Here is a 26,100-nt window from a genome sequence, read left to right as displayed (position 1 = left end):
ACTACTTTAGACCAGGGCCTATAGAGGTTAGTACACTACTTTGACCGGCATAGTTAGTACACTACTGTAGACCAGGGTTATAGGGTAGTGCATACTTTAGCCAGGGTCTATTAGGGTAGTGCACTACTTTAGACCAGGTATCTATAGGGTTAGTGCACTATCGTTAGACCAGGGTCTATAGGGTTAGTGCACTACTTTTAGACCAGACGGTCTATAGGGTTAGTGCACCTATTAGACCAGGGTCATAGGGTGTGCCTACTTTAGACCGGGCCTATAGGGTTAGTACTCCAAACTTTAGACAGGGCTTAGGGTGGAGTACACGACTTTAGACCAGGGGCCTATAGGCGTTTAGTGCACTACTTAGACAGGGCCTTAGGTGTACCACTACTTAAGACCAGGCCTATAGGTTATAACCTCTTTAGACCAGGTCTATAGGGTTAGTGCACTACGTTAGACCCAGGTCTATAGGGTTAGTGCCCTACTTTAGAACCAGGTCTATTAGGGTTAGTGCACTACTTTAGACCAGGTCTAAGGGTTAGGTGCACTACTTTAGACCAGGGGTCATATAGGTTAGTGCACTACTTAGACCAGGGTCTATAGGGTTAGTGCACTACTTTAGACCAGGGTCTATAGGGTTAGTGCACTACTTTAGACCAGTGTCTATAGGTTAGTCACTACTTTAACCAGTGTTCTATAGGGTTAGTACACTACTTTAGACCAGTGTCTATAGGGTTAGTACACTACTTAGACCAGGGGCCTATAGGGTTAGTACAGGACTCTAGACCAGGCCTATAGGGTAGTACCACTACTTTAGACCAGGTCTATAGGGTTAGTATACTTTAACCAGGGCCTATAGGGTTAGCCACTACTTAAGACCGGGCCTTATAGTTAGTACACTCTTCTAGACCAGGGTCTATTAGGGTTTCAGTGCTACTCTTTAGGACCAGGGTCTATAGGTAGTGCAGCTACGTTATAGACCTAGGAGTCCTTATAGGTTAGTGCACTACTTTTAGACCAGGTCTATAGGTTAGTGCACTACTTTTAGACCAGGGTCTATAGGGTTATTGCACTACGTAACCAGGTCATAGGTTATGCACACTTTAGACCAGGGTCTATGGGTTTAGTGCACTACCTTTAGACCAGCTTGTCTATAGGGTTATACGACTACTTTTAGACCAAGGCCTTATAGGGGTTAGTGCATACTTTAGACCAGGGCCTATAGGGTTGTACTCTAAACTTAGACCAGGGTTCTACTTAGGCCTGTTTAGTGCACTACTTTAGGGACCAGTGTCTATAGGGTTAGTACACTACTTAGACACAAAAGCCTATAGGGTAGTACACTACTTTAGACCAAGGCCTATAGGGTTAGTGGCCTCTGGAGAGCGAGCACAACTGAGATTGCAAACCCCGACACACCACGCCACATGGACACTACGACACGACACACCTGAACACAACACGCATGACACACGACACGCCATGACACACGAAACAACAGACCTCCAGTCAGAAAACAGGCTTTCTGCTAAGCGCACATTCATCTCTTGTGGGCTGTTCTCTGTATTTCCAGTTCCTTTCTCTGACTGTTTGGGAGTCAACACGGACATCACACACACCAACGATACACACACACACACACACACACACACACAACACACACACTTCGGTATCATAACATGTGTTTTGTCGTTCCTTTTCTTCCTTTCCATTGTGAACAAACGTTAAGAATTGTAGTGTGATCGAACAACGTTAGTCATTTTATAGATGAATCCAGTCAACACATTGTTAAAGTCTCACACAGCCTACTCTCCTGCTGTGGTATTTTGTCCCTGGTGCTGGAGCAGCGGACCGTCAGTCTAGTGATGACCTCACCACGCGTGCGGATACCACACCGATCAGTTGCTTGTGCCTCCTGGCTGAAGAGCACCGGGGAAAGGGCGAGGCCCCCCGGGACCTTATCTTCCGTGCGGCAACGGTCACTCCGCCTGGTGGACCGATCCGGGACCTCGATAGGTATAGAACGTTTGGAAGCGTGGCAGTAGGCACCTGCGTCGCGGATTAGACCTTCGACCAGCCAACGGGGGCGTTTATCAAGTTGGTTGGGATAGGCCAGTCTCAGCAGCCCTTGTCCAATCACAAGGCGTGACTCAGCCTTCTACGCGGTCTGCTGGGGCGTGTGCTGAGCCCCAACCTGGGCTGCCATCTTTCTCTGGAGACAGTCTGGTTCTGCTGTCAACCGGTGGGTAGAACCGTGGAGACAGAGACACGATCCCCTACTACAGAGCATCCTCCTAAGTAGGATCGCTCTATACACACCATCCTACCCATCTAGTTACATGGGCTCTATATCATACAGGAACAATTACCGTTTTTAGTTTTTCGAACCTGATTCCGATCTGTAAAGCACTTTGTTGACAACGGTGGTGGAAAAAGGGCTTTATTAAAATACTTTATTTTGGAACGTGTGATCACGGAGGAACGAAAGGCATTTAGCTAAAAACAAAAAGTAGCATGAACTTATTCTGTGCTTTAACTTTTCTAATCCATAAATGTACTCTTAACTTTAGTACAGTTGTTCTAAAGGTTCTTCTGGTTTGAAAGGGGCTTAGGTCGTTGGGCATTGTGTTGTTTAATTTGTAATTTGTTTTCATGTTTTCTGACCTGAATAAGATATTCTGCTCCCATCACCAGCTGTGTGTCGATGGCGCGATGCACGGCGGGGTTGGAGCTTGTTGCTTCAGGACGCCCCGGCCCACACGGTCCTTACCAACCTGCTCATCTTCTCCCTGTTGGTCCCCTTCCTCCACCGTGCGAGCCATCGGACAGCAGGCCCGAGACGCCCTGCTCCTCGTCATGGCAACCCGCCAGCAACCAGGGCTGCACGCTACATCGCAGAACTCCTACTTCTGCCAGTGATGGATCGATCAATTCACCAAATGTAATTTTATAAAGCCCTTTTTCCTTATCCAGTTGTCACAAAGTGGCTTTACAGATACCCATATACCCAGCCCTAAAAAAAACCCAGAAAGAGAAAGCAATGCGAGGTTTGGAAAATCTACCTAGAATGCAGGAACCTAGGAAGAAACCTAGAGAAGAGCCATCTCTGAGGGGTGGCCAGTCCTCTTCTGGCTGTACCGGGTAGACCGGAACCAGGCTCTGAGGGGTAGGGGCCAGTCCTCTTTGGCTGTACCGGTAGACGGAACCAGGGGTCTTTTTTGAGGGTGGCCGTTCTCTACTGCTGTACCGGTAGACCGAACAGGGTCTGAGGTGCCAGTCCTCTTCTAGCCTGCCCTACCGGTATAGACCGGAACCAGGGTCTTGAGGGGCCAGTCCTTTTAGCTGTCCCGGGCCATAGACGGAACCAGGTCCTGAGCCTGGCCAGTTCTCTACTGGCTCTGTATCGCGGTAGACCTGAACCAGGTCTGAGGTGGCCAGTCCTACTGGCTGTACCGGGTCAGACCCGGAACAGGTCGGGAGGCTAGGCAGTCCTACTACTGGCTGTACGGGTGACCGGAACCAGGGTCTAAAGGTGCCAGACTTCTTACTGGCTGTACCGGGTAGACCGGAACCAGGGTTTGATGGTGGCCTTCCTCTTCTAGCTGTTTGCGGGTAGACCGGAACAGGGGCTGAGGGGGCCAGTCCCTTCTAGCTTGTCCGATAGACCGGACCCAGGCTCTGAGGGGTGGCCAGTCCTCTTCTGGCATACGACTGCGGGTGCTAGACCGGAACCAGGGTCTGAGGGGCCAGTTCTCTTATGGCTGACCGGTAGACGCGAAAACAGGGTCTGAGGCGGTGGCCAGTCCTACTGGCTGTACGCGGTAGACCGGAAACCAGGCTCCTTGAGGGGTGCCAGTGCCTACTGGCTGTACTTTCACCGGGTTTAGACAACCGGAAACCAGTGTTGAGGGTAGGCAGTCCTCACCTGGCTGTACGGGTTAGACCGGAACCAGGGATCTAAAGTGGTGGCAGTTCTCTACTGGCTTACCGGGTAGACAGGAGCCAGGTCTGAGGGGTATGACAGACCAGGGTCTGAGGTGACCAGGCTACTGGCTGTACCGCGTAAAGGCACCGAACCAGGTCCTGAGGGTAGTGGCCAGTCTACTTGGCTGTACGGGTAGACAGGGAACCCAGGTTAAAGAGTGACCAGTACTCTTTGGCTGACCGGGTAGACCAAAAGGGTCTGAGGGGTGGCAAGTACTACTGGCTGTACGGGTAGGACGGAGGCCAGTTTCTCTACTGGCTGCTACCGGGTAGACCGGAGCCAGTCCTCTACTGGCTTACGGTGGTAGAGATTCAGAGTCCCGTGTTTTCAAGACGGAACCAAGGGGTTGTGGGTGTTATGGAGCATTATGTACATTTATGTTACATTTATGTTATTGAATGTTTAATTTATGTTGATTTTATGTTTATTTATTAATTTATGTACATTTATGTTACATTTATGTTATAATTTTATGTTATATTATCGATTTGATATTTATGTACATTTTATGTTATTTATGTTATTTATTTTATGTTAGCTAATTTATGTTTCGATTTATGTTAGTATTTATGTTTTTTATGTTATATTTAGTTACTCTTTCACTACCGTTCATTCTTTCTTTCACTCAACTTGCTGGTGTTGAAAGAATAAAATTAGAAATCAAGTTGGCTCCATGAAGGGAAACATTACGAATCGGCTACCTCGAGGGGCGATTAGATTAGCTGGTGTAGAGTTGTGGATTACTATAGAGGAACATTACGAAATCGGTGACCTCGAGGGGCGATTAGATTAGTGGCGTAGTGTTGTGGATTACTAGAGGAGAACATACAAATCGGCTACTCGAGGGGCGATTAGATTAGCTGACGTTAGAGTTGTGGATTACTAGAGGAGAAATTACGAATCGGTACTCGAGGGCGATTAGATTAGCTGGCGTAGTGTGGATTACTAGAGGAGAGAACATTACGAATCGCTACCTCGAGGGGCGATTAGATTAGCTGCGTAGAGTTGTGGATTACTAGAGGAGAACATTACGAATCGGCTACCTCGAGGGGCGATTATATAGTGAGTTCTAGAGTTGTGGATTATAGAGGAGAACATTACGAATCGGCTACTCGAGGGGCGATTAGATTAGCTGGAGTAGAGTTGTGGATTACTACGAGAACATTACGAACGGCTACCTCGAGGGGCGATTAGATTAGCTGCGTAGTGTTGTGGATTACTAGAGGAGAACATTACGAATCGGCGTACCTCGAGGGGATTAGATTAGCTGCGTAGTGTTGTGGATTTACTAGAGGAGAACATTACGAATCGCTACTCGAGGGGGATGTAGATTAGCTGCGTAGAGTTGTGGATTATAGAGGAGGAAATTACGAATCGGCTACCTCGAGGGGCGATTAGATTAGTGGTAGAGTTGTGGATTACTAGAGGAGAACATTACGAATCGGCTACCTCGAGGTGCGATTAGATTAGCTGGCGTAGAGGTGTGGATTACTAGAAGGAGAACATTACAATCGGCTACCTCGAGGGGCGATTAGATTAGCTGGCGTAGAGTTGTGGATTACTAGAGGAGAACTTACGAATCGCTACTCGAGGGGCGATTTAGATTAGCTGGCGTAGTTTGTGGATTACTAGAGTAGAAACATTACGAATCGGCTACTCGAGGGCGATTAGATTAGCGTGGCGTAGAGTTGTGGATTACTAAGGAGAAATTACCAATCGGCTTACTCGAGGGCGATTAGATTAGCTGGCGTAGTGTTGTGGAGTACTAGAGGAGAACATTACGAATCGGCTACTCGAGGGGCGATTAGATTAAGCTGGCGTAGGTGTGGATTACTAGAGGAGAACATTAGAATCGGACTCTGGAGGGGCGATTAGATTAGCTGGCGTAGTTTGTTACTAGAGAGAACATTACGAATCGACACTCGAGGGCGATTAGATTAGCGGGTAGAGTTGTGATTACTAGAGAGAAACATTACGATCGGCTACCTCGAGGGGGATTAGATTAGCTGGCGTGAGTTGTGGATTACTAGAGGAAACATTCGAATCGGCGGTACTCGAGGGGGATTAGATTAGCGGGCGTAGAGTTGTGGATTACTAGAGGAGAAATTACGAATCGGCTACCTCGAGGGGCGATTAGATTTAGCTGGTGTAGAGTTGTGGATTATAAGGGCAACATTACGAATCGTGCTCTCGAGGCTGCGATTAGATTAGCTGCGGTTAGAGTTTCGTGGATTACTAGAGAGACATCACGAAATCGGCCTACTCGAGGGCGATTAGTAGCTGAGCGTAGCTTGTGGATTACTACAGGAGAACATTACCGAATCACATACCCTCCTGAGGCCAAGCGATTAGAGTAGCTGCGTAGTGTTTGGATTACTAGAGCCGAGAACATTACGGAACTGGCTACCCCTACCTAGGGGCCAGCAATACGTTTAGTGGCGGCCACTCTGGATTACAGGGAGAAACATTACGAATCGCTACCTCGAGGCATTAGATTAGCTGGCGTAGAGTTGTGGAATTACTAGAAGAACCATTACGATCGGCTACCTTCGAGGCGATTTAATAGCTGGCGTAGTGTTGTGATTACTAGAGCGAGAACATTACGAATCGGCTACCTCGAGGCGGCAATGATTCCCAGGGCGTGCATTTAGTGTTGTGGTCTACTGGGAGAAACAATTACGAAATCGGCTACACTCGTAGGGGCGATTAGATATAGCGGGCGGGGTGTTGTGGCATTACTAGAGAAGAACATTACGAATCGGCTACTCGAGGGGCGATTGATTAGCCTGGCGTAGAGTTGTGGATTACTAGAGGAGAAACCATTACGAATCCGGCTACCTCGAGGGGCGATTAGATTAGCTGGCGTAGAAGTTGTGGATTATATGGGTGAGAACATTACGCAATCGTCTACCTCGAGGCGCCCGCAGTATTAGATACAGATACAGCAAGGTTGCGTGGCAACGTAAGATAGGCAGATGACTGAGAGAACCCATATCGGAATACGGCTAACCTCACGAAGGAGCGATTAAGATAGTACTGTGGCGATAGAGTTGTGAGATTACTACGAGGAAGACAACATATGGAATCGGCCTACCTCGAGGGCGATAGATAAGCTGAGCGTAGGTTGTGGGCTATTACTAGAAGGCGAGAACAGTTAACGAATCGGCTACCTCGAGGGCATGCGATTCTAGATTACTGGCCGATAGTGAGTTAGCTGGCAATTAACTAGTAGGAGAACATTACGAAATCGGCTACCATCGAGGGCAACGATTAGAATAATAGCTGGCTAAAGTACGTTGTGGATTACTAGAGAGAACATTTACGAATCGGACTACCTCGAGGGGCGATTAGATTAGCTTGGGTAGCAGAGTTGTGGATTAATTAGAGGAAGAACATTTAGGAATCGCCGTACCTCGCAGGGGCGATTAGATTAGCTGGCGACTTAGAGTTGTGGATTCACTAGAGACGAGAAACATACAATCGGCTACCTCGATGCGGGAACGATCTCGATTACGCTGCAGTAGGTTCGCCTGGATAATACTAGAGCGCACGAACAAATTAACCGATCGGCTACCTCGAGGGCGATTAGATTAGCTGCGTAGAGTGTTGTGGATCCTTAAGCATGGAGAACATTACGAATCGCCGCATACCTTCTAGCGAGGGATATATAGATTAAGACTGGCGTGTACGCGACATGTAGATTACAGAGGACGAACATTACGAATCGCGCTTACCTCGCAGGGCGCATTAGATTAGGCTGGCGTAGAGGATTGTGGATTCACTAGCAGGAGAACAATTACGAATCGGCGACGCGCAGGGGCGACGTTATAGCTGCCGCGAGTAGTTCTGGATTACTAGAGCGAGGAAACATATACCAGTACATCGCACTACCTCCGACAGAAATGGCACATTAGATTACGCTTGGCGTCATGGAGTTAGGGTCATTACTAAGCAGAACATTTCACAAATCGGCTTACCCTCGAGGGGCGATATAGAAGTTGCTGGGCGTAAAGTAGTTGTCGCATACTAGTAGCAGCGAGACACATTACGAACTCGGACTACCTCGAGGGGAGCGATTTAGCTATTAGCGCGTAGAGTTGTGGATTACTAGAGAGAGAACATTACCGAATCGGCCCTACTCAGAGGGGATTAGTAGCTGGCGTTAGAGTTAGTGGATTACTAGAGGAGATACATTACGAATCGGCTACCTCGAGGCGATTTAGGATTAGGGGCTGGCGTACTCTTGAACTTCACTAGAGGAGAAACATATAACGAATCACCACACTACCTCGAAGGGCGATTATATTAGCTGGGTGTGTGCATGCAACACCCAGACACATAAGTGTAGAGGAGAACATTACGAATCGTACCTCGAATAGGGGCGATCTTGATTTAAGCTGGCCGTAGTGTTGTGGATTCTAGAGAACATTACGAATCGGCTACTCGAGGGGCGATTAAGATTTAGCTGTGTAGAGTTGTGGATTCACTAGAGGAAACATTTACGAATCGGCTCCTCTGTGGGCCGATTAGATTAGCTCGTGTGTGTGGATTACTAGAGGAGACATACGAATCGGCTAACCTCCGAAATCTCTCTCCCCTTTCCTCCTTCCCTCCGTTTCCCCCGACACCCCCTTCGTATCACGCTTGTCTTACGTTCCGTTGAGAGAGATCAGAGGTAGCGATTCGTAATGTTCCTCCTCCTAGTATCCACAACACTACGGCCAAGCTAATCTAATCGATCGAGGTAGCCGATTCGTAATGTTCTCCTCTAGTAATCCACACACTCTACACCAGCTAATCTAATCGCCCCTCGAGGTAGCCGATTCGTAATGTTCTCCTCTAGTAATCCACAACACTACGCAGCTAATCTAATCGCCCTCGAGGTAGCCGATTCGTAATGTTCTCTCTAGTATCCACAACTCTACGCCAGCTAATTAATCGCCCTCGAGGTAGCCGATCGTATGTTCTCCTCTAGTAATCACAACACTACGCCAGCTATCTAATCGCCCTCGAGGTAGCCGATTCCGTAATGTTCTCCTCTAGTAATCCACAACTCTACGCCAGCTAATAATCCCCCTCGAGGTAGCCGATTCGTAATGTTCTCCTCTAGTAATTCCACAACTCTACGCCCGCTAATCTAATCGCCCCTCGAGGTAGTCGATTCGTAATGTTCTCCTCTAGTAATCCACAACTCTACGCCAGCTAATCTAATCGCCCCTCGAGGTAGCCGATTCGTAATGTTCTCCTTAGTAATCCACACACCTACGCCAGCTAATCTAATCGCCCCTCGGGTCCGATTCGTAATGTTTTCTCTGTAGTAATCACAAACTCTACGCAGCTATCTAATCGCCCTCGAGGTTAGCCCGATTCGTCTAATTGTTCTTCTCTAGTAATCCAACAACTCTACGCCAGCTATCTAGCTCCCTCGAGGTAGCCGATTGTATAGTTCTCCTCTAGTAATCCACGAACATACGCCAGCTAATCTAACTCGCCCTCGAGGTTAGCCGATTCGTAATGTTTCTTCCTTAGTAATCCACAACCTACGCAGCTAGATCTAATCGCCCCGAGGTAGCCGATTCGTAATGTTCTCTCTAGTACATCCACAACTCTACGTCAGCTAATCTAATGCGCCCTCGACGTAGCCGATTCGTATGTTCTCCTCTAGAATCCAACAACTCTACGCCAGCTAATCTAATCGCCCTCGAGGTAGCCGATTCGTAATGTTCTCCTCTAGTAATCCACAAACTCTACGCCAGCTAATCTAATCGCCCCTCGAGTAGCCGATTCGTAATGTTCTCCTCTAGTATCCACAAACACTACGCCAGCTAATCTAATCGCCCCTCGGGTAAGCCGATTCGTAATGTTCTCCTCTAGTAATCCACAACTCACGCCAGCTAATCTAATCGCCCCTCGAGGTAGCCGATTCGTAATGTTCTCCTCTTAGTAATCCACAAACTACGCCAGCTAATCTAATCGCCCTCGAGAGGGTAAGTCGATTCGTAATGTTTTCTCCTCTATGTTATCCACAACTCTACGCCAGCTAATTCTAATCGCCCCTCGAGGTAAGCCGATCGTAATGTTCTCCTCTAGTAATCCACAACTCTACGCCAGCTAATCTAATCGCCCCTCGAGTAGCCGATTCGTTATGTTCTCCTCTAGTAATCCACAACCTCTACGCCAGCTAATCTAATCGCCCCTCGAGGTAGCGATTCGTAATGTTCTCTAGTACAATCCACAAACTCTACGCACTAATCTTAATCGCCCCTCGAGGTAGCCGATTCGTAATGTTTCTCTCTTAGTAATCCACAACATACGCCCGCTAATCTATATCGCCCCTCGAGGTAGCCGATTCGTAATGTTCTCCTCTAGTAATCCACAACACTACGCCAGCTAATTAATCGTCCCCTCGAGGTAGCGATTCGTAATGTTCTCTCTAGTAATCCACAACCTACGCCAGCTATCTAATCGCCCCTCGAGGTAGCCGATTCGTAATGTTCTCCTCTAGTAATCCCAACTCTACGCCAGCTAATCAATCGCCCCTCGAGGTACCGATTCGTAATGTTCTCCTCTAGTAATCCACAAACTCTACGCACTATCTAATCGCCCCTCGAGGTAGCCGATTCGTAATTGTTCTCCTCTAGTAATCCACACACTACCGCCAGAATCTAATCGCCTCCGAGGTTAGCCGATTCCGTAATGTTCTCCTCTAGTAATTCCACAACCTACGCCAGCTTAATCTAATCGCCCCTCGAGGTAGCCGATTCGTAATTGTTCTCCTCTAGTAATCCACAAACTTACGACCAGCTAAATCTAATCGCCCCTCAGAGGTAGCCGATTCGTAATGTTCTCTCTCTAGTTAACCACAACTCTACAGCCCCTAATCTAATCGCCCCTCGAGGTAGCCATTCGTAATGTTCTCCTAGTAATCCACAATCTACGCCCGCTAATCTAATCGCCCCTCGAGGTAGCCGATTCGTAAGTGTTCTCCTCTAGTAATCCACAACTTAAGCAGCTAATCTAAATCCCCCTCGAGGTAGCTCGATTGTAATGTCTCCTCTAGTAATCACAACTCTACGGCCGCTAATCTAATCGCCCCTCGAGGTAGGCTGCGATTCGTAATGTTCTCCTCTAGTAATCACCAACACATACGCCAGCTAATCTAATCCCCCTCGAGGGTAGCCGATTCGTGAATGTTCTCCTCTAGTAATCCACAACACTACGCAGTAATCAATCGCCCTCGAGGTAGCGTTGTAATGTCTCCTCGTAGATCCACAACACTACGCCAGCTAATCTAATCGCCCCTCGAGTAGCCGATTGCGTATGTTTCCTCTAGTAATCCACAACTCTACGGGCCAGCTAATCTAACGGCCCTCGAGGTAGCCGATTCCGTAATGTTCTCCTCTAGCTAACCACAAACTCGTACGCCAAGCTAAATCTAATCGTGCCCCTCGAGTAGCGATTGCTAATGTTCTCCTCTAGTAATCCCAACTCTACGCCAGCTATCTAATCGCCCCTCGAGGTAGCCGATTGTAATGTTCTCCTCTGTAATCACAACTCACGCCAGCTAATCTAATCGCCCCTCGAGGTAGCCGATCGTAATGTTCTCCTTAGTTAATCACAAACTCTAACGCAGCTAATCAATCGCCCCTCGAGGTAGCCCGATCGTAATGTTCTCCTCTAGTAATCCACAAACTACGCCAGCTATCTAAATTCCCTCGAGGTAGCCAGTTCGTAATGTGTCTCCTCTAGTAATCCACAACACTACGCCAGCTAAATCGTATCGCCCCTCGAGGAGCCGATTCGTAATGTTCTCCTTAGTAATCCACAACCACTACGCCCAGTAATCTAATCGCCCCTCGAGGTAGCCGATTCGTAATGTTCTCCGTCTAGTAATCACAAACCTACTCACTAATCTAATCGCCCTCGAGTGGCCGATTCGTAATGTTTACTCTAGTAATCCACAACTCTACTCCAGCTAATCTAATCGCCCTCGAGTTAGCCGTATCGTAATGTTTCTCCTCTAGTAATCCACAACACTACGCCAGCTAATCTAATCGCCCTCGAGGTAGCGTCGAAGTTCCAGACACAACCTTCAGCTACTAACCCCTCGTCCTCGAGTTTCCTCCTAGTAATCCACACACTACGCCAGCTAATCTAATCGCCCTCGAGGTAAAGACGATTTCGTAATGTTCTCCATGTAATCCACAACTCTACCAGCTAATCTAATCGCCCCTTCGAGGTAGGTAGCCGATTCGTAATGTTCTCCTCTAGTAATCCACAACACTACGCCAGCTAATCTAATCGCCCCTCGAGGTAGCCGATTCGTAATGTTCTCCTATAGTAATCCACAACTCTACACCAGCTAATCTAATCGCCCCTCGAGGTAGCCGATTCGTAATGTTCTCCTGGAGCCAACTTGATTTTCTAATTTTTTCTTCAAACCACAAGTTGAAAGAACAGAATGAACGGTCAGTGAAAGAGGTAACATAAATATAACATAAATATAACATAAATATAACATAAATGTAACATAAATATAACATAAATATAACATAAATGTAACATAAATATAACATAAATGTAACATAAATATAACATAAATATAACATAAATATAACATAAATGTAACATAAATGTAACATAAATATAACATAAATATAACATAAATATAACATAAATATAACATAAATGTAACATAAATGTAACATAAATGTCCATAACACCCACAACCCCTTGGTTCACGTCTTGAAAAACACGGGACTCTTGAATCTCTACCCGGTACAGCCAGTAGAGGACTGGCCTCCGGTCTACCCGGTACAGCCAGTAGAGAACTGGCCTCCGGTCTACCCGGTACAGCCAGTAGGACTGGCCACCCCTCAGACCCTGGTTCCGGTCTACCCGGTACAGCCAGAAGAGGACTGGTCACCCTTTAGACCCTGGTTCCTGTCTACCCGGTACAGCCAGTAGGACTGGCCACCCCTCAGACCCTGGTTCCGGTCTACCCGGTACAGCCAGTAGGACTGGTCACCCCTCAGACCCTGGTTCCTGTCTACCCCTCAGACCCTGGCTCCTGTCTACCCGGTACAGCCAGTAGAGAACTGGCCACCCTTTAGACCCTGGTTCCGGTCTACCCGGTACAGCCAGTAGAGGACTGCCTACCCCTCAGACCCTGGTTCCGGTCTACCCGGTACAGCCAGTAGGACTGGCCACCCCTCAGAGCCTGGTTCCGGTCTACCCGGTACAGCCAGTAGGACTGGCCACCCCTCAGACCCTGGTTCCGGTCTACCCGGTACAGCCAGTAGAGAACTGGCCACCCCTCAGACCCTGGTTCCGGTCTACCCGGTACAGCCAGAAGAGGACTGGCCACCCCTCAGAGCCTGGTTCCGGTCTACCCGGTACAGCCAGAAGAGGACTGGCCACCCCTCAGAGCATGGCTCTTCTCTAGGTTTCTTCCTAGGTTCCTGCATTCTAGGTAGATTTTCCAAACCCTCTGCATTGCTTTCTCTCTGGGGTTTTTAGGCTGGGTATCTGGGTATCTGTAAAGCACTTTGTGACAACTGATGATGGAAAAAGGGCTTTATAAAATACATTTGGTGAATTGATCGATCACTCACTGGGCAGAAGTAGGAGTTCTCTGCGATGTAGCGTGCCACGCCCTGGTTGCTGGCGGAGGTTGCCATGACGAGGAGCAGGGCGTCTCGGGCCTGCTGTCCGATGGCTCCGTCACGGTGGAGGAAGGGGACCAACAGGGAGAAGATGAGCAGGTTGGTAGGACCGTGTTGGGCCGGGGCCGTCCTGAACAACAGCTCCAACACCGCCGGTGCACGCGCCATCGACACACAGATCTGGTGATGGGAGCAGAATATCTTATTCAGGTCATGAAACATGAAAACAAATTAACAAATTAAAACAACACAATGCCCACCACCTAAGCCCCCCTTTTCAAACCAGAAGAAACCTTTAGAACAACTGTACTAAAAGTTAAGAGTACATTATATGGATTAGAAAAGGTTAAACAGCACAGAATGATAGTTCATGCTACTTTTTGTTTTTAGCTAAATGCCTTTCGTTCCTCCGTGATCCACACCGCTTCCAATCAATCAAAAGTATTTTATAAAGCCCTTTTTCCACCAGCCGTTGTCACAAAGTGCTTTACAGATACGGAATCGTTTCAAAACTAAAAACGTATTGTTCCTGTATTGTATCAGAGCCCATGTAACTAGATGGGTATGGAATGGTGCTTGTATAGAGCGATCCCTACTAGAGAGGATGCTCTGTAGTAGGGATCTGTCTCTGTCTCCACGGTTCTACCCACCTGGTTGAGCAGCAGAACCAGACTGTTCTCCAGAGAAGGATGGCAGCCCAGTTGGGGCTCAGCACACGCCCCCAGCAGACCCAGTAGAGGCTGCAGCACCGCCTTGTGTTGGAGCAAGGGCTGCTGAGACTGGCCTATCAGCATCTCAAACAACTTGAGTAACGCCCCCTGGCTGTCGAGGTCTAATCCGCGACGCAGGTGCCACTGCACCACGCGTTCCAGAACGTTCTCAGTCACCATCAGGTCCAGGATGGGTCCCACCGGCGGGACGTTGCCGGAAGATAACGTCCCGGGGGGGCCCTCGCCCCTTTCCCCCGGTCGCTCTTCAGCCAGGAGGCACAGCATCTGATCGGTGTGGTTCCGCACCGTGGTGAGGTCATCACTAGAGCCTGACGGGTCCCGCTGCTCCAGCACCCAGGACAACTACAGCAGAAGGAGAGAGGTGTGTGAGGACTTTAACAATGTGTTGACTGGATTTCATCATTAAATAGTGACTACGTTGTTCCGTCAATCACTACAATTCTTAACGTTGTTCACATGGAAAGGAAGAAAAGGAAAATCGACAAAACACATGTTATGATACCCGAAACACCTGGTGTGTGTTGTGTGAAAAATTGTGTTTTTTGATTGTGTGTCGTGTCCCGTGTTTGAAATGTGTGTGTGTGTGTGATGTCTGTGTGTTGGACTCCTAACATCAGAGAAAGACTGCAACATGACCAGAGAAAACAAGCAGCACAAGATGAATGTGCCGCTTAGCAGGAAGCCTGTTTCTTAGACTGAGAGGGTCTGCTTGTGTCGTGTGTCATGGCGTGTCGTGTGTCATGGCGGTTCTGTGTGTCGTGCCGTGGTGGTCGTGTCGGTGTCATGGCGTGCGTGTGTCGGGTTGTCATGCTCTGTGTGGTGCTCTTGCTCTCTCAGGAGGCAGCACCTCATGGCCTTGGTCTAAAGTTGTACTAAACCCTATAGGCTCTTGGTCTAAAGTATGTGTACTAACCCTATAGGACACTGGTCTACTAAGTAGTGTCAACTAAAACCTCTAGACACCTGGTCTTAAGTAGCAGTACTACCCTATAGCCCTGGTCTAAAGAGAAGTAGGCACTAACCCTATAGGCCTTGGTCTCAAAGTATGTACTAACCCTATAGGACATGGTCCTAATACTGTATAGACTAAAAACCTATAGACCCTGGTCTAAAGTAGTGCACTAACCCCTATAGACCCTGGGTCTAAAGTAGTGCACTAACCCTCTAGACCCTGGTCTAAAGTAGTGCACTAGACCCTATTCGACCCTGTCTAAATGTAGGCTGCACATAACCCTATATGAGCCCTGGTCTAAAGTAAGTGCACTAACCCTATAGACCCTGGTCTAAAGTAGTGCACTAACCCTATAAGACCCTGTCTAATAGTGACTACCCTAGGCCTGGTCTAAGTAGTGTACTAACCCTATAGGCCCTGGTCTAAGTTAGCCTAACCGGTGGCTACTAACCCTATAGTAGCCCTGGTCTAAAGTAGTGTCATAATCCCTATAGACCCTGCCGTCTAAAGTAGATGTACTAAAAACCTATAGGCCCTGGCTCTTAAAGTAGTGTCGTACTAACCCTATAGCCCTGGTCTAAAGTAGTGGCTACTAACCCTATAGACCCTGGTCTAAAGTAGTGTACTAACCCTATAGACACTGGTCTAAAGTAGTGCACTAACCCTATAGGACCCTGGTCTTAACACCGGAGTAGTGCACTAACCCTATAGACCCTGGTCTAAAGTAGTGCACTAACCCTATAGGACCCCTGGTCTCGTAGAAAAAATAGATGCAGCCATAAATTAGTGCACATAACCCTATAGACCCTGGTCTAATTAGTAGCGTGCACTAACCCTATAGACCCTTGGTCTAAAGTAGTGCCACTAACCCTATAAGACCCTGGTCTAAAGTAGGTTGCACTAACCTATAGACCCTGTCTAAATGTAGTGTACTAACCCTATAGGCCCTGGTCTTAAGTTAGTGTACTAACCCTATAGGCCCTGGCCTAATTTTTGAGTGCATCCAGAATAGGGATATCCGCTGATAGGGTCCAACCATGTGGTCGTAACAAGTGAGATGTAAGAACTAACACCACCTATTAGGACCTCCTGTTTCTAAAACAGTGTCAGAAATACTTATATCCCTATCAGGAGCTTTGCACACATGCGACCTGGTCTAAAGTAAGTGGCCACTATAATCCCATCAGACCTCTGTGTCCCTAAAGTAGCGCTGCATCAGTGCCACACGCCGTATTAAAGACCCTTTGCGCGTCTGAATTAAAGTAAAGATCGCGTAAACCTATAACCCTCTGGCTAATAGTAAGCTCCACCTTAAGCCCTATTAAGAACACCTGGCATGAACAGATAGGTGCATCTTCAATCTCGTGATAGAGTAAAGACCCTTGGTCTCAAAGATATGCTCCGCACCTTAAAAAGAACAACGGGGCTATAGGACCCACTCCACATGCATCCCTTGTTGTCTAATATCTAGTGGTACTAACCTATAGGCTCCTAGGTCTAAAAGGTAGTGTACTACCCTATAGGCTCTGCTCTTAAAGTAGATGACACTCATCCCCCTATAGGCCCTTTGGTGTAAAGTAGTGTACTATATCCTCTAAAAAGACCCTTGCGCCGTCCACAGTTGACCCGGTCAACCTCTATAAGAGCCTTCCTAAAGGTCTAAAAGGGTAGAATGCACTAACCCTATAGGCCCTGGTCTGAGAGAGTGAGTTGTTGTAACTTTTCTACCCCTATTAGACCCTGGTATAATAGACGTAGTGCACTATCAAAGCGCCTATTATGATCCTCCGTACTATAGCATGTACCGTGAGGTGACAGTATAACTACCCTATAGGCCCTGTCTAAATTAGGTTGCACTAACAACCTTATGTAGATGCCCTGCGTCTAAGTAATGCCACTAACCCTATTAGGCAACCTTTGCTTCACTTTAGATAGTAGTTTGCTACGTAACACCCTACCGTGAGGCCCTGTCTACAAGTAGTGGTGGAGCGGTAACCCTATTAAACTGCGTCTAAAAATATCGTGATGCTTTACTAGACTCTCTGTATGGGCCCTTGTGCTGAGTATCAGATAGTGTTAACGCCCTAATAACCCAGTTAATTAGTCTAATTAAAGGTCTTCACGCCCTAATCCTGGTCTAACTAGTGAGGTGAGCACCTAATAAACCCTATAAGTAAGACCCCTGGTCTAACAGTTAGTACCACAACCCTATAGCCCTGTCTAATTACTAGAATAGTGGTGTGCTACTAACCCTATTAATGTCTCTGTCTGCTCTTAACAGTAGTGCTTCACCTCAAATCTGCTCTAGGCAAACTCTGGTACTAAATCCATTATCTACGCCGTGCGAGTAAGCCCTATGTACCCATGTCATAAAATAGACACACGACTCCAACCCTGCTTAAGACAGCAGATCCAAACACTAACTAAAAGGCATTCTTGAGAGCCCATAGACACTATCTAAAGTGTGACTAGCACAATAACCTATAGGTCCGGTCTAAATTATGTCACTAACCACAATTAGGCCCTGGTCTAAGTAAGTGCACTATAGCCATTCATAGAGCCCACATTCTAAGTACTACTAATCCCACGGACCTTGTGATCCGCGTATAACTTCAGCAGAGCTAGGCGACTTAGACCATAACTATGGTCACTTGCGCGTTCTATATGGGTAGTTACTCTACACCACCTAGTTAGCTCCAGTCGTCTATACGTATCCACTGTTGAGCGATACCAACCTCCGTACTTATGACTGGAGGCGGTCCATCTGTGAGTGCACTCTCACACTTACTCACGTGCCCGCGTTCTACAGGATAGAGTAGCGAGCATCTATACATCTTCAGTCAATGACCCTGGTGGCGTGGAACAAAAGTGAGTTATTGCTCTGAGTATCATGCGCCTTTCCCTGGAGCTTCCTATCTCACTTGCCCAAGAGATTTCTACCAGAAGCCGTGAGTAGGGCTATGGTAGAAATACCAAGCTACCCTAGGCTGCTGCTGTCCGGCCATCTGAAAGATTCACCAGGGTTCCCTCTCTTCACCTGGTTCGTTTGGTAATAGCAAACCTGCCTGCTGTTCTGCAGTGAAATTCCATAGTGCGGGGCTCTTGGGTGCGAGGAGTAATAACAGCTTCTCGCGATGTGTGCTTACAGTGGAGTATGACCACGGGCCCTGTGGCTCTAGTGTAACACCTGCTCGGTCTGACATCATGTTAGATGATCTGGCTCGAGGATATCGCCCTTCGCAGAGTGTATGAAGAGCTAGTGTCGTGCGTCGTTGCTTGGTGTCTGTGTCGAGTGTTGGATGTCGCAGAGCTGTGTGTCGTCTGGTGCGCAGTGGTGTGTAGTGTAAATCGACCCTCGGCTGTGTTCTGCAGTGATTTGTCGCAGGCCTCGTGATTGTGGCGATGTGTGTGTTTTAAACACCCTCGTCTTTTCTGGGTGGTCGTGTGCGTGTAGTGTTGGTAGGTGGTGCGCAGGCTGTGTGCGCTATGCGTAGGTGTTGTAAATACAGCGTGCGTGCGTGTGTTTCTGTGTAAAGCAAAGTAGTGATTCCACGGAGGTCCGCGTGCAAGGTGTTAGGAAGGGACACCCGCTGCGTGAGTGCGGGCATAGAGGCAGTTTGATATTTCGCAGGGGCCCTAATCCGTGAGGCAGTTACTATATACACCGCTGGTGCTGTACTGGGTTGTCGGAGTGTATTAACCGATTTCCGCTTTGGCGAGTGGTAGGATAGGAGCATTCCGCGCGCTTGTTGCTTCACCATTGAGTTGCAGGAGCTTGCCTGAAACGGCAAAAGAGAAATCATAAGCACACCCTGCTGATCGGTGCACGTAAGGAGTAAATATCCAGGCCCTGGCAGTAAAACACCCCGCTGTCTGTACAGTGATTCCAGAGCTTCCTGGCAGCTATAAACACCCGCTGTCTGCTAGTGATTCTCAGGGTCCCTGCTAGTAAAACATCCCTGTCTTGTTCTTGCTAGTGATTCCAGGGCCTCCTTTTGTGCTTATAAACACCCTGGCTGTCTGCAGTGTTAAATAAAATCCAGAAAGCCAAACTGGCAGTAAAACACCCTGCCTGTCTGCAGTGATTCCAGGGCCCTGGCCAAGTAAAAACACCCTGCTGTCTGCAGTGATCCAGGGCCCTGGCAGTAAAACACCCATGCGTCTGCAGCTGATGCCAGGGGCACCTGGCGTGATCTAATGAAAGGTCCCTGAGCACCCCAATGTGGTCGTGTGTGTACTATGGCAAGTCGTTGAGGTGTGCCAATGGAACCGCGTCAACATTGAGCCCATGTTGAAAACTACTCTCATCTCCATAGACGTGCGTGGCCACTTAGCGGGGCAAGACACTTCTCCGTGTAGCTCAATCTTCCTCAAATGCCAAAGTTAGGAATATGCACCCTTCAGGGCCCCGTCTGTCTCAGGTGTAATTTTCCAGGGCAATGACCCATAGGCCAATGTCAAAAAATCCTAACTAACACGCTCTGAGGCGTCCTGCTCATGTGCCTAAGTGAATTCCTACACAGAATGGCCACATTGCAGTAAAACACCCAGCATGCGTCTGACACTTGATCCTCTCTCATTGCCAACACACTGGACAGTGAGTGAAAACATCAAATCAATACTCTGCTCTGCATGTCCAATCTCGTGGCTTACGTCTGGTAGTATCTAACCTGTTATATTTGTGTTTATTTTTGGTGGTGTATTGTGTGTAACCCAGCTCCTCCAGGGCCTGGCAGTAAAAAACACCCCGCTGTCCTGCAGTGTGTAAAAGCTTTGTCTGATAGTTGGACAACTCACGATATGTGACAGTATGAGTTGTTTTCTCGAACCGGCCGCGCGCCTCGTCTGGAGCTAAGTTCCGCACTCTCAGGGCCCTGGCGACACAGGTAAAACCACAAAGCTTCTTTCCGGCTGCTGTGCTGTCCAGATAGGCGGCTGTAGTTTTTGTTCTCATGGCCTAATTTCATAGGCAGTATGAGAGAGGAGAGGAGAAACAGCCGCGTGAATGCTGTACGAGTGAGCTGAGGGTAGTGAGGTAGAGGAGAAGATTTCGCAGGTAGGACCCTGTCAGTAAAAACACCCCGCGTGTCTGCAGTGATTCCAGGGCCCCTGGCAGTAAAAAGCGACCCGCTGGTCTGAGCAGTGATTCCAGGCCCTGGCAGTAAAACACCCGCTGTCTCAGTGATTCCAGGGCCCTTGCAGTAAAACCACCCTGCTGTCTGCTAGAGTGACCAGGGCCCTGGCAGTAAAAACACCCGCTGTCTGCAGTGATTTCCAGCGGCAGAAACCCTTCTTGCAGGCTCATAAACACCCGCTGTCTGCAGTGATTCCAGGGCCCTGGCCAGTAAAACACCCTGCTGTCTGCAGTGATTCCAGGCCCTGGCAGTAAAACACCCCGCTGTCTGCAGTGATTCCAAGAGCCCTGGCAGTAAAACACCCCGCTGTCTGCAGTGATTCCAGGGGCCCTGGCAGTAAAACACCCTGCTGTCTGAGTGATTCCAGGGCCCTGGCAGTAAAACAACCCTGCGTCTGCAGTTGATTCCAGAGCCCGGCGCCGGGCGTGTTCGCCGGCAGTAAAACACCCTGCTGTCTGCAGTGATTCCAGGGCCCTGAGCAGTTAAAACACCCTGCTGTCTGCAGTGATTCCAGGGCCCTGCAGAAAACAACACCTGCTGTCTGCAGTGATTCAGGAGCCCTGCAGTAAAAAACACCCTGCTGTCTGCAGTGATTCCAGGGCCCTGGCAGTAAAACACCCTGCTGTCTGCAGTGATTCCAGGAGTCACTGGCAGTAAAACACCCGCGCTGTCTGCATAAGGTTCCGAGGGGCCCTGGCAGTAAAACAGCCCGATTGCAGAAAAAAGCGTCTGCAGTGATTCCAGGGCCCGGCAGTAAAACACCCCGCTGTCTGCAGTGATTCAGGGCCCTGGCAGTAAAACACCCCGCTGTCTGCAGTGGATAATCCCTCTGCTAATACTGCTGCTGCACACAGAGCAAGGGTGCTTTCTAGGGTCTTTTGTTTAGGCCGTTTCTTTTAAACATGTCAGCAAACCACATCCATATGATGCGGACTAGGCTCAGAAAACCTCTCGAGATTTACACAGCAAATGTGACTGAACTCTACCAGAGACTCGTGGGGGAAACATCCCTTTCCTAAGTCAGTAGAGGACCTTGAGATGCTGCTGCTTCTGCTGGCTGCAAAATGGCCTCTCTTGCACGATGTGACCGGCTCTTCAAGATAAAACTCTCTAAAAAAGGAACAAATCAAATATACTCACTGATGAGGAGTGAACTTTCACAGCTAGTCCATCCTCTATCACAGCCAGGCAACCCACCCAGCACCTCACTGATCAACACCCTCCCCAATGCACACGCATACGCAGAGCACTTGACACATACCAGTATACAATGAGGCTGAAAGACAATGGAGAAGGCCTCCCACTGCTCCCATACACATAATGAACGCACTCCTCGAGATATAAGTGTATTTCTATAGAAATTAGAGGACATGGAAAGTTGCCTCACTCTCCATATACACATAATAACGCCTCCCAGATATATGGTGTATCTTCTGTTAAGAAATATAGAAGACATGGAATAGCTGCCCTCCACTCTCGCATACACATAATCAACCCTCCTCGAAGATTATTGTTTTTCTATAGAATAGAACAGAAAAGTGCCTCTCTCTCCATACAACATACATAACCCTCCTTGGGATATGTATATTTCTTGAAATAGAGACATGAAAGTGCCTTCCACTCTCCATACCACATTAATTAATCCCCTCCTTCAATATATGTGTATTTTATAGAAATAGAGACATGGAAAGTGCTCCACATCTCCACTACCAGATAAAAAACCCTCCTCGAGACTTAGGTTATTTTCTATAGAAAAGACGACATGAAAGTGCCATCCACTCTCCATACACCATATAAGCCCTCCTCGGGAATGTGTTTTCTATAGAAATAGAGACATGGAAAGTGATTTTCTTGCAGCTTCCACGTGTGTCGTTCCAGGAATAAAAACGTAGCTAGGCAACGAGACCCCTAACTCCACCTAGCAACAACAACACATGCATGTCATTCAAACACGTCACGTGAAACCGGTATGTTTCTTTGTCGTGGCTAGTTGCCGGGGCTTTTTGTGTGTGCTGTAGTCCACTTCTCTTTCATTTATGGGTCATCTTAAAACATTGCTGAAGAATGACAAAGATAAAACAGCAACATTTCTTTATGCTTTAATAGTTGATATAATAATATAATACAATGTGTTCTGTCAGAAAACGCTTAGACAATAACAAACAATGAAATCCTTACGAATCAGTAAACTCTTCAAGGATTGTGTGGGTAAGTGCATTGGAGCCTGAGGCGAGGAACCGCTTTCCTCTCCCCCCCAATGAGCTTTGAGAGGGAAGTGAGGAATGGGGGGAAAGAAGAGGAGAATCTCAATTGCATTTTGCTGATTCCTCACAACCCATTGGATAAGAAGATGACAGGGGAGGGACCTCTGACCTTCTCATCCAATGGGTTTTGAATGAAGAGACGAGGAAGCAATGAATCAAGGACAATATCATTGAGATTCTCCCAAGGACAGAGGAAGCAAGTATTTGAAAGCTATTGAAGCCCCCATACAGTCATTGTCATGTTAAACCACTGTATTTATTTAATAAAAATACCTCTTATTTCCCTGAGCCTCCATTGGCCCTTAAAATGCTTAGTCGGATAGTGTGGGCGTTCAGAAAACACATGAAGATATTTACATACACAGCCCAGATTGGCTGATGGGGTGGGCTCAAGACCATCCTCTTACAAAGATGAACAGTCATTGGTCTATTATAATCAGATACATTGTGAGGTCATGTGAGCCATAAATTCCATCCCACCTGAACAAGATTAAAATTCCAGGCACTTACACAAAAAGGGCATCATCATTTTCACAATTTGTGATATTATAAAGTGTTATTTATAATAACACAAAATAGTGTTTTGAAATATAATTATTTTTTGTATTACTGGAACATGCACCGCCCCTTTAACAATTCAGACAGTACAAGACTGACTGAGATACCATAATACCAATGTCCTGTCTAGAAACATCCTCTAGTCCCCCTACTGTCCAGACTGACTGAGATACCATAATACCAATGTCCTGTTCCAGACTGACTGAGATACCATAATACCAATGTCCTGTCCAGACTGACTGAGATTCCATAATACCAATTCCTGTCTAGAAACATCCTCCAGTCCCCCTACTGTCCAGACTGACTGAGATTCCATAATACCAATGTCCTGTCTAGAAACATCCTCCAGTCCCCCTACTGTCCAGACTGACTGAGATACATAATACCAATGTCCTGTCTAGAAACATCCTCTAGTCCCCCTACTGTCCAGACGATGAGATACCATAAAACCAATGTCCGGTCTAGAAAACAACCTCTATCCCCCCTACTGTCCAGACTGACTGAGAATACCATAATACCAATGTCCTGTCTAGAAACATCCTCCTCCCCCTAACTGTCCAGACTGACTGAGATACCATAATACCAATGTCCTGTCCAGACTGACTGAGATCCATATACCAATGTCCTGTCCAGACTGACTGAGATACATAATACCAATGTCCTGTCCAGACTGACTGAGATACCATAATACCAGTCCTGTCTAGAAACATACCTCTAGTCCCCCCTACTGTCCAGACTGACTGAGATATCACTAAACCAATGTCCTGTCTAGAACATCCTCTAGTCCCCCTAACTGTCCAGGACTGAGCCTGAGGGGATACCGAATCAGATGCCAATGTCACTTCCCAGACTGACTGAGGGACTACCATTAATATACCAATGGTCCTGTCTAGAAACAATCCTCTACGTCCCCCTACTAGTCAGCACTTGACCGAGATACCCTAATACCAAGGTGTCGAATCACGTCCGACCTAGGTCCGATGACTGGAGACATGCCTAGAAACATCCTCTAGTCCCCCTACTGTTCCAGACTGACTGAAATAAACGCATAATTACCATGTCCTGTCTAGAGACATCCGTCTGGAGTCCCGCCTACCTGTCCAGACTGACTGAGATACCATAATACCAATGTCCTGTCTAGAAACATCCTCTAGTCCCCCCTACTGTCCAGACTCTAGGCGGTTGGTGACATGGTGAGAGCTTCACCTTACTCTCTCATAGGCTTGGAGGAATTTGTGTCCAATTCTCTCAGATCTCCACAAGCGTCTAGGAAAAACAGGAACTAGGTGTTGTTTCTGGACAGGACCCCACAACCCTCTGAGTGTTGGCTGGACCAACAACACGATACGAGGCATTGGTTGGATGTTTAATTCCATTGCTATACACACACACAAAGACTTGCACAGGTGTAAGCTGGACATCCACGGCACCCTATCAGGCTGATCAGACCGGTACCCACGGCACCCTATCAGGCTGATCAGACCGGTACCCACGGCACCCTATCAGGCTGATCAGACCGGTCTGGGTAGCTGGGGGACATTGGTTAAAACATTAAAAAGGATACATTTACATATCTACTATGAACACACTGGCTTCATTCCAGCTAGTTAGATGTGTAACCACTGACTAACTGTAACATAGCTCTAGTCTACCAATCAATACTGCTGTTTTAAATATAATGCCCGTTAAAACTAACGTTAATACTACTTCACTACAACGTTACCGTTATCAGGTCAGTTACAGCATGTAACATAACATCATCATTCGTACCAATGCTGCTCATATCATAAACTCCAATTCAATTGTGGTACAAAATGGGCACGTAAAATAGGTATTTTTCTTTATTTTCTTTCCTTGAGTTGAGCTGACACCCTGTGCTGTGGAGAAACAGCAGTGCCTGGATCTTGCGCCAACAACAAAAACACCAGATATGCCAAGCAAACGCCCCCAGAACTGACATGAACCAAACTCGTATTGATGTTTTGGAGTTGGAGAGAGGGAAAAATGTACTGCAGATTGAGGTCCTGAATTTACAAAAAGAGCTACTGTGAATTCACAAACAGAAACTCTTTCAGGGAAACAAATGCCCACTGTGTAAAGAACACTGATATTTTTAATTATTTAAACAATGATTTATTAAAACAATGATTTATTAAAACAATGATTTATTAAAACAATGATTTATTAAAACAATGATTTATGAAAACAATGATTTATGAAAACAATGCTTTCCCAAGCCATTGGGGGGGCCTCCACTCTTGTGTACTGGTGCTTCCAGTTCCACCCTGTATGGTATTGAGAATAACAATGTCTTAATAATACTTTTGAATACAGAAAGTCTAATTAGGAATTGTACGTGTCGATCAAAATAGAATATTGCTTTTTTCATGTTACCAATGTTACATTATACACACACACCTTAGTCTGTCAAATGGTTCTCAATCAAGGTTCTCCCGTTGGCATCGGCAGGCCCTCTTCTTCAGTCTCCTCGGGTAGGCCCTCTTCTTCAGTCTCCTCGGGTAGGCCCTCTTCTTCAGTCTCCTCGGGTAGGCCCTCTTCTTCCTTCAGTCTCCTCATGTTGTTGTTCCTCTTCCGTTCCGCGGTAGGGTCTTCGCTTACAGTCTCCTCAGGTAGGCCCTCTTTCTTCACGTCTCCTACGGTAGGCTCCTCTTCAGTCTCCTCGATGGGGCCCTCTTCTTCGTCTCCTCGGGGTAAGGCCTTCTTCGTTCAGGTCTCCACTCGGGTAGGCCCACTCTTTCTTCAGTCCTCCTGGGTAGGCCCTGCCACAGTCCTCCTCGGGTAGGTTCCATTGC

The 26,100-nt window shown here is 47.4% G+C and overlaps 1 pseudogene; it reads right to left on the bottom strand.

The window, feature by feature from the left end:
* The window catches only part of LOC112071137 (FHF complex subunit HOOK-interacting protein 1B-like), a 44,154-nt pseudogene that overhangs the window by 11,170 nt on the left and 6,884 nt on the right, over positions 1–26,100 (bottom strand).

This window comes from Salvelinus sp. IW2-2015, unplaced genomic scaffold, assembly GCF_002910315.2.
Source record: "Salvelinus sp. IW2-2015 unplaced genomic scaffold, ASM291031v2 Un_scaffold1527, whole genome shotgun sequence".
In the NCBI taxonomy this organism is placed as follows: Eukaryota; Metazoa; Chordata; class Actinopteri; order Salmoniformes; family Salmonidae; genus Salvelinus; species Salvelinus sp. IW2-2015.
This window is presented reverse-complemented; position numbering and strand designations above follow the sequence as displayed.